The following is a 10,917-nucleotide window of genomic DNA, read 5'->3' on the forward strand; positions in this document are numbered from 1 at the left end:
ATATTGTTAATTTAATATAGATATAAAATTAAATCTTGTGATAAATAATAAATTTCTTAAAATAATTAAAATTATCCTAACTTCATACGAAATAGTTTGAGCAATTAGACGGATAGCAACTAATATTGAATATATTGAATTAGAAGATCATCCTCTTATTATTATATAAACTCCTAAGCTTAAAAGCATAATAATATTAATAATAAATTTTCATTTATATAATATGAAATATAATAATTTGGTATAATTAATCTTATCATCAGTATTAATATTATTATGAAAATTAGTGATAATAGATAAAATATATAATTTGCATTTTTAATTAAAAATAATTTAATTGTATCTCTAAATGCTTATAGTTTTACTTATTTTAATATATTATTAATACAATATAAAATTATATGTATTTAATTTCTAAAATTAATACATTTATCTGTCATAATAATTAATATAATTATTTAAATAATGATAGGAATTTTAATATTAGTTACGCAATTTATTATATCATAATAATCCTTTATTCAGACATATTCTGATTCTTTCAACCCTTTGACCTTCATATACCATCTATTGTACCTCGAATCTATTATCTTTGTCCATCTCTCTTCTCCTTGTTTAACTAATAGCTCTAACTCTATGTCGTCACACTCCATAACCCCTTCTCGTATATTACAAACCCTTCTCATTTTTCTCCTATCTTCTTCCCACTTTGTATTTCCCAAATTGCCTCTCGCTTCATTGTTTCGATTTTCTCACAAACATGCTTGTGCTATCCTGCTTACTTCTCACCTTTTTAGCTTCTCTTCAAACCTCCAGGCCATCTCAATTTGTCCAGTGACCATATTTTCTCGTCCTAACTCTTCTCTTAGTATGTATCCTGGGCAAATCCAGCTACCCCTATTATCGAACTTAAAAATCTCTCAGACATCCTCTCTACTTCCCTATGTTCCTTTTATCCCTAGATCTCCACACCATAACACAACACCGCCCAAGCATCCGCATCAAACAACCAGACCCTCATTTCCCTATCGTTCTCAAATCTTCTCTTAGATATACTACATACTTGGCCCATTACTTTACCCGCACGCTCAATTCTTTTCCTCACCTGTAGCTCATTTCCCCATTCTGACTCAAACCAAAAACCTAGGTAACAGAACTCCACAATTTCCACTTTTTGTCCTTTCAGCTTCCAAACGAAATTTATTTTGCTCTTTCTATTTCTGAAGCACATCACCTTTGTTTTATCTACATTCACCATCAGGTATTTTGCTCCTGCATATTTTTCGAAGATTCTCATCATAAGGTGCATCCCTTTCTCATCATCTGCTAACAGAACTACATCGTCCGCGTATGTAGAGTGTATTGTTTGCTATTATTAAGAACCGTTTCTCCTTTCCCTTTCTTCTGTAGCTTCTCCTCTAAGTCTGTCAGAAGGATATTAAATAGTTACAGATTCAAAGGGCACCCTTGCCTTACACCTCTGCCAGTTCAGAAAACTTGCCTTTTTTCTTTCCTATTTTCACCCTAATCCTGGTTTCAGTAAAAATTTCCTTTATCCTCTCCACCAGCTTTTCCTCTACACCTCTCTCTTTCATTACCTGCCATAGCACTTTTCTGTTCACTGAGTCAAACGCTGCTTTGAAATCTACGAACTAAGCGACTAGTTTCCCTTTATTTCTTCCCAAATTTCGCTTAATTAAGTATTCAAGTACGTAGATATTGTCTATAGTTCCCACGCCTTTTCTAAATCCCGTCTGATTATGTGGGATACTTTTTTTCTGTTCTACCTGACTCCCCAACATTCTTCTTAAGATTTCTGCATATATTTTATAGCCGACTGACATGAGAGTGATCGCTCTGTATTCCTCTACCTTATTTACTTTCCCTTTATTGACAAGCTGTACGACCAGTCCCATCATACACTCTTCCGGCTAACCTTCCCCTTTCCAGACCTTGTTTCAGATCTTCCACATTCCATCCCTAATCCCTTCTCCTCCATACTTCATCGCTTCGTTCTACATCCCATCTTCTTCTGTCGCCTTGTTTCTTTTTAGCCTATTTATTGCCTCAATCACTTCTTCTCTTGTTATCTCGTTCCCTTCCTCCATTTCTCCTTGGACTATCCTACACTTTTCCTCTTTGATCTTATTTTGTTCTCCCCCTAATAGAACCTTAAAATAATCCGTCCATTCCTCTATTTCTATTTCTTCGTTAATGCCCTTACTTTCCCCTCTATCACTATTTATTACATCCCACACCCTACCTTCTTTGATCGCTTTTTCTACTTCTGCTTTGTACTCCTCCTTCTTTATTTCCCCCTTTCTCCATTTACTCTTTCTTCATTAGTACCCTGTTCATCCTTTATCTTCTCAATCGACCCTTCAACCTTCCAATTAACGAGTCTATTCCCTCCTCTTTTTCATACCTAAGCCACTCCTTTTTCATCTTTTGTTTAAACTTTTTTAATTTATCTACCACCCAGAGTCGCATTTTCGTATTTCTTACACACCCTATTTTCTTTCTCCCTGTGCAGCGCTAACTGACGTCTCTTTTTAGTATAGCTATGACCAGGAAGTGCTCGGGCCCTATCTCATTCCCTACCTTCATGTATCCCTAGCACATGCCGCATTCTTTCTTTAGCCAAGAATGATTAAATTTTATTTTTGAATTTTAAATTCATTACACTATTCTGTCATATTAGAATTTTTTTATAAATAATTGATAAAATAATTTATAATTTTAACTTTGAACTTTAATAGTTTTTATTAACTTAAAATTATTAAAAATAAGTTAATAAATCTCTTAGATTCATAATCTAATAATAGAAACAAGATTTTCTTTTTTATATCTAATAAAAATATTTTTATTACCTAAAACTTTAAAGATTTTAGTGCTTTAACACTTAAATATAAGAAATTATTAAAGATTCAGTAATATATTGTAATTATTAGAAGATTTAGAAATATAAATTTTATAACAAAAAAATTATATTCAATTAAATTATTATTTAAAAAGATTATAGAAGTTATAGATAATTTTAGATAATAAGAATATATAATTACTGTAATTACTAACAAAAAATAAGAGGAAAATATGAAATTATATTTAATAAAATAATAGACCGTAAATCTTTTTATAAAAAACGTTATGAAAGGAGGTAATCTTATTTTACATATTATTAAGAAAAATAATATAAATTTGAATAAAAAATTATTTAATAAAATTAAATTGTTCAAAAAATTAATTTTATTATATATTAATAAATTGATTAAATTGAACAAAACTGTAAAATAAATTAAAAATGAAAAATAAATATTATTTTATTAATTATTAAAATTAATAATATTCATCTTATGTGATTAATAGAAGACATACGTATAATTATTTAATTGAATTTAATGAATTAAGTAAACTAATTCTTATTAAAGATATTATAATAATTATTAAATTAATAATATAATTAGAGTGGGGCGTGGTCGTGGGGGCTAAAGCGTAGGCGGCCCATGCGGTGAACACTAGCCTAGCAACGGAGTTGTTCATCTCTGGAGAGTCGTGGGACCGGTACCTCTGGAGAAAAATCTTTCTCTAAGTACTTAAAACTGTTGCTCTTGGTGGTTCGGAACCCACCTTAAACTGCAGGTCCCCCTTCCACTACCAAGTAAGTATGTGAGGGTGTGTAAAGGAATAGGGAAGAAGGTGAAAGAAAAATGTAAACCCTGAAGGGGACACATTAGAAGCTTCCACTCCATAATAATATAATCAATATTACTTAAATTTAAATAATTATTAAAATTGATTAATTTGAGTAAATAATTCATTATTAAAAAGGGTAAAAAATTTTGAATTGTTATTATTAATAAACAATAATTTCAAAATAAATTATTACATATATTTAAATACCAATAATTAAAAGGAAAAAATCCTAATTTTATCGACAAAGATATTAAAATTAATAAAAATAATACATTAATAAATTTATTTAATAAATTTAATATAAAAAATAATATTAATTAAGATCTTAAACTTTGAATTAAAAAATACTTTATTGATAAATCATTAAAAAATTTTATTTAAAAATAAAATTATAGGAATAAATGATATTATATTAATTTCAATTCTTATTTTAAAAAATGTTAAGGAATTTGTATTTGTTCATAAAAAAATTCTAATTAATATCAATGATATAAAAATTAAAATATTAAAATATTAAAATTTATAATTAGTAATAGAATACTTACTATATTCTTAAATAAATTTACAATTTATTACTTTCATCAGACATAATACTTTTTATAATTATATAATTTTTAGTTTAAAAATAATTTTCATTCACAATGAAAAGAAAATATTATTATTCAAATAAAAATAATAAATAAAATTTTTTAAAATGATTATATTCAACTAATCATAAAGATATTGAAATATTATATTTCATATTTCGAATTTGATCAGGAATAATTGTTTCAGCTTTAAGAATAATTATTTGAATAGAATCGGGTATACATTTACAATTTTACCAAATTTATAATTCAATTGTAACTGCACATGCTTTTGCAATAATTTTTTTATGGTTATACCTATTATAGTAGGAGGATTTGAAAATTATTTAGTTCTTTTCATATTAGCAGCTCTTGATATAGCTTTTCCCCGATTAAATAATATAAGATATTGACTTTTAATTCCTTCTTTATTTTTATTACAAGCTGGTATATTAGTAAATCAAGGGACAGGTACTGGATGAATGGTTTATCCTTCTTTATCTTCAAATTTAGGACATCCAGGAATTTCTGTTAAATTAACTATTTATTCTTTATATTTAACTGGAATTTCTTCAATTTTAGGGTCAATTAATTTTATTACTAAAATTTTAAATATACGACCTGATTTAATAGAAATAGATCAAATTCCTTTATTTTTATGACCTATTTTTTTAACACCAATTTTATTCTTGTTATCTTTACCTATATTAGCTGGAGCTATTACAATATTATTATTTGATTGCAATATGAATTCTTCATTTTTTGAACCAATAGCAGTAGGAGATCCTGTTTTATATCCAGATTTATTTTGATTTTTTGGTCATCCAGAAGTCTATAATTAAATTTTACCAGCATTTATAATAATTTCACGTATAATTTATATAGAATGTGGGGAAGAAAATACATTTGGATCTTTAGGTATAATGTATGCAATAATTTCTATTGGTATATTAAAATTTATTGTTTGAGGTCATCATATATTTACTGTAGGAATAGATATTGATACTCGAGCTTATTATACTTCAGTAACAATAATTATTGCAATTCCTACAGGTATTAAGATTTTTAGATGATTAGCAACAATATATGGATCTAAAATTAATTTTAATTTATCTATTATATGATCTTTAGGATTTATTTTCTTATTTTCTATTGGTGGAATAACTGAAGTAACATTAGCTAATTCATCAATTGATATTGTTATACATGATAATTATTATCTATTAGCTCATTTTCATGATTTTTTATCAATGGGAGCTGTATAGTTTGGAATTATTGGAGGTATAATTCATGGATATCCTTTAATTACAGGAATGACATTAAATTCAAAATAATTAAAATTTCAATTTTATTGAATATTCATTGGAGTAAATTTAACATTTTTCCCTCAACATTTTTTAGGATTGAGAAGTATACCTCGACGATATTCTGATTACACTGATTCATATTTATTATGAAATTCAATTTCATCAATTGGTTAATTATTATCTTTAATTATAATTTTTTATTAATTTATATTATTCAAGAAAGGGTTGCTTCTTATCGATTAATATTATATAAAAATTATTTTAATTCATCGTTTAGTTTTACCAATAAAACAAATTCTTATATTAGTTAGGTATGATGATGTAATTCATTCATTTACAGTTCCTTCAATAGGAATTAAAGTTAATGGAATGCCAGGACGAATTAATCAGTTGAATTTATTTATTGATCCACCAGGTTTATTTTTTGGTCAATGTTTAGAAATTTGTGGAGCTAACCATAGACTTATACCAATTGTAATTGAATCAAGTAATTTAAAAATATTAAAAAATTTAATTAATTCAATTTAAAAATCATTAAATTGGATATCTTAATTTAAAGTAGTGATCTTTTCAATCATTTATAGTATAATAAAATAAATATAAATACTTCTAATGACAAAAAAATTTAATTTTATAACATTAATATGTAATAGTAAAAATATTAATTTATTTTAATATCTTTTTATTTCTCGAATAAAACCAATAAATTGATTACTTTTATTATGTCATTTTACAATTTTATTTATTTTAATAAATAATAATTTATATTTTTTAATTATAAAAATTTTTTAAATAATAAAATGTTTACTAACAATTTAAATTATATAAAATTTAAATTTAAATGATAAGAAATCTATTTTCCGTTTTTGATCTTTGTACAAGAATAAACTTTTCATTAAATTGATTAAAAATATTATATTTTATAATATTTTTACCAAGATTATTTTGATTTAGACATTCTAAATATTTTGTTTTATTAAATTATTTATCGGAATTTATTATGAAAGAAATAAAAATTTCATTAAATAAAATTTTTAATTTTTATCATTTATTAATATTTCAATATTTTTTTATTTTTGTTATTTTAAATAATTTTATTAGTTTATTTCCTAAAATTTTTATTTCTACAAGACATATAGTTCTTTCAATATCATTATCAAATAATTTGTGACTTGCTTATATATTATTTCGGTGAATTAAAAATTCTCTTCATATATTTGTTCATTCAACTCCACAAGGAACACCATATACGAAAAATAAGGTGAATTTATGGTTTTCTGAAAAAATATTCATATACTCCTCAAAATTTATGTTTTCGCCTTCAAAGTTACCCCCCTCAGATATAATACACTAGTGCCAACGCTTTTTCCAATCATCAAAACACTTCTGATAATGATTTTGTGGTATAGCCTTGAGTTATTTCAGCGATGCAGTTTTTATCTCTTCAATCGTTGAAAATCGATATTCTTTTATGGGTCTCTTCAGTAGAATACCCACGATTCATCCCCAGTTATAACCCTTTTGAAAAAATCAGGATCATTATTGACTTCATTCAACATCTCCTGAGTGATGGTCATGCGATGGATCTTTTGATCAAAATTAAGCAGTTTTGGAACAAATTTCGCTGACACACGTCTCATGCCCAAAACGTCCGAAAAGATAGCATGGCATGAGCCAACCAATATGCCAACATCTTCAGCAACTTCTCTGATGATAATTCGGCGATTTTTCAACACCATTTCTTCCACTCCTTGAACGTTTTCATCTGTTGTTGACGTGCTGGGACGTCCAGGGCGAGGTTCGTCTTCGACATCCTCTTGGCCTTCTTGGAACAGCTTGTACCACTCATACACATTTTTCTTACTCAGAGTAGACTCACCGTATGCAACTATCAACATTTCAAGAGTTTCAGAGCACTGGGTTCCATTTTTCACACAAAATTTAATGGAAACTCTTTGATCCATTTTTTTCGAAAGAAGAAAATCGCCGAGCACACCAAACCCTTCTAACCTTTTATGCCTCTGCCAGAAAAACAACACGAGCTATATAGTCAAAAGTGTGAACATATGATCTTGACGAGTGTACCAACAAAACAAAACAAAAAATTTAAAATTTGAATGTACGTAGCCCACGAAAATTGAAAGGTCACCTTACTTTTTGAACACACCTCGTATTTTAATACCTTTTATGGGAATAATTGAATCAGTTAGAAATATGATTCGTCCTTTAACATTAGCAATTCGATTATCAGCAAATATTATTGCTGGGTATTTATTAATAACGTTAATTAGGCAGTCAATAAGTAATTTAGGTTTAATTTTAAATATTTTTGTAATTTTAATTCAATCTTTATTAGTAGTATTAGAAGTCGCTGTTTCTTTCATTTAAGCTTACGTATTTTCTATTTTCAGATCTTTATATTCTTCTAAAAATAATTCTATTAATGAAAATATAATATTATAATCATCCTTATCATATTGTTGCAAGAAGACCTTGGCCAATTCTAATTTAATTAAGATTATGTATTACAATAATTGGTAGAATTAAAATATTTAATTATATAAATTATTTCATTTCAATGATGACGAGATGTAAAATTGTGAGGACATTTCAAGGGTGACATACTTCAAAAACATGAAAATTATCAAGTATAGGAATATTTTTATTTATTCCTTCAGAATTATTATTTTTTATTTCTTATTTTTGATCTTATTTTCATTCAGCTTTATCTCCAAATGTAAAAATTAGCAGATTATGGCCTCCTAAAATTATTAATCAATTTAATCCTTATGAAATTCCTTTATTAAATACAATTTTTCTATTATCATCTGGAGTAACAATAACTCGATCACATCATTGTTTATTATTCAGAAATAAATGTAAAAGATTAATTGGTCTACTATTGACAATTTTATTAGGAATATTATTTTCTTTAATTCAATCATATGAATATAATAAATCTTCATTTTCTTTAAGAGATTCTGTTTATGGTTCATTATTTTTTATAAGTACAGGATATCATGGATGACATGCAATTATTAGAAGATTATTTTTATTATTAATATTTATTCGAATATATTATAATCATACATCTTCATTTCATCATTTTGGATTTGAAGCTGTTTCTTGATATTGACATTTTTTTGATGTAATTTGAATGATTGTTTTTAGAGTAATTTATTGATTAAATTATTAATTTTATATTGTGTATAAATTACATTTTACTTCCAAAAAAAATTTTTTAAATCGTAATATAAAATGTATTTTATTTATTATTTATTTATTATAAATTATAATCAAAATATTATTATTATTATTAAATTTTTTTATTCAGAAAAAATTTTTTTAATATGGAGTAAATTAACTTCTTTTGAATGTGGGTGTGATAATTTTTCATTATTACGTTTACCTTTTCTATATATTTTTTTAAATTGGTATTATTCTTTTAATTTTTGATGTAGAAATTTCTTTAATTTTCCAATTGTTAAATTTTTAAGATTAAGAAATTTTCATTAAAAAAATACTTTTTAAATTATTATATTTATTTTAATTATTGGTTTATATTATGAATGAAAACAAGGTTCATTAAAATGATTATAAGTTTATTTTTTATTCATAAATTAAATTAAATTATTTTTATAATGAAATTATAATGTTGTCATAATTAACTATATAAATGTTAAATAATAATATAAAAAATTAAATGTAAGCATATAAATATTAAAATTATTACTATAAATTTATTAACATATAAATTAATGAATAACAAATTAATTTGATTTATTAAAAATATTCTAAGCATTTTTCTATAAAAATCATTTCAACTTACTTAATTTAAAATAAATAATAATGTTCTAAATTTATATAATTTTAAATTATTATTTATGGTTAATTTTAATTTAAAAAAATATTCTTAAAATAATAATTAGTTAATTAAAAATTTTTTTGTATATAAAATTAATATGTTTTATTAATAAAATAATTCTTAATCTTAATAATATTATCATATATAAATTAAATTAAATTTTAAATTATTAATAATTGATAAATTTAATGAAGGAAATAATAATCACTTAATTATTGATCCAAACATAATTCTTATAATAAATTATATAAATATTGATATATTTATAATAAAAAAGTCAAAGTTTATCCTTAATGAGTAGTGTATATTATTGTTAATATAATACAGAGATACATAAAATAATAAATATTTTTATTTAAATTTAAATTCAATCTTATTTCGTATTATAAATCTTTCGAATAAAATCCCGATGAAAAAGGATTTCCACATGAAGATAAATTAGAAAAATGAAAGTATATAATTACTACAGGAAATTAATTAATTAATGCTCCTATAAGACAAATGTCATGAATTCGGTTTATAGAATGAATTATAACCCCTGAACATAAAAATAATAAAGATTTACATATAGCATGAGAAATGAAATAAAATAAAACATAATTTGTTAAATTCAATAATGACATTGATATTATAAAACCTAATTGACTTAAATTAGGAAAAGCAATAATTTTTTAAAAATCAAATTCTATTAAAGCATTCAATCTTGTAATTAGAATGGTAATTAATCCAATATATAATTATTAAATTTATATTACTAAAAAAAAAAAAGATTATTAAATCAAATTAATAAATAAATTCCAGCTGTTACTAATGTTAGTGAATGAACTAATGGTGATACTGGTGTTGTGGCAGCTATTGCTACCGGTAATCATATAGAAAATGGATTTAGAGTACTTTTTGTTATAATTATAATTTAAAATATAAAAATAAATAATTTATCATAAAATATAAAAAATAATCAGTTTTAAGATCCTAAATTTATTATTATAAAACTTATCATTGATAATATTTAATAATATTAATAATATTATTATTACACAATATTATATAATAATATTATATAATAATAATAATTAATAATATTACATCTCCAATTCGATTAATTAATAGTGTTAATATTCCTGAATTATAAGAATATATACTTTGATAATAAATAATTAAACAATAAGAAATCAGTCCTAACCCATCTTATGCTAAAATAATTATGATAATATTAGGCATAATAATTATTAAAATTATAGAAATACCAAATAATATTAAATTATAATAAAATATATTTTTTAAAATCAATAATTATATATTCTTTTCTATGTAATATTACTAGTGAAGAAATAAATATCACTACTCTCATAAATATTAATATGATTCCAACAATAAAAATAATAAACTAAATATTACAAGAACTAATTGAATAAATTAATCATTCAATAAGAATAATTTCTTTACTTAAAATAAAAACAATTCTTATAATTATAAAATGTAATCT

At 23.9% G+C, this 10,917-nt stretch overlaps 1 pseudogene; it reads left to right on the forward strand.

The window, feature by feature from the left end:
* LOC117175633 overlaps positions 1-5,524 on the forward strand; it is a 15,829-nt pseudogene extending 10,305 nt beyond the window's left edge.
* Positions 5,525-10,917: the final 5,393 nt, after the last annotated feature.

Source organism: Belonocnema kinseyi, chromosome 6, assembly GCF_010883055.1.
Source record: "Belonocnema kinseyi isolate 2016_QV_RU_SX_M_011 chromosome 6, B_treatae_v1, whole genome shotgun sequence".
Taxonomy (NCBI): domain Eukaryota; kingdom Metazoa; phylum Arthropoda; class Insecta; order Hymenoptera; family Cynipidae; genus Belonocnema; species Belonocnema kinseyi.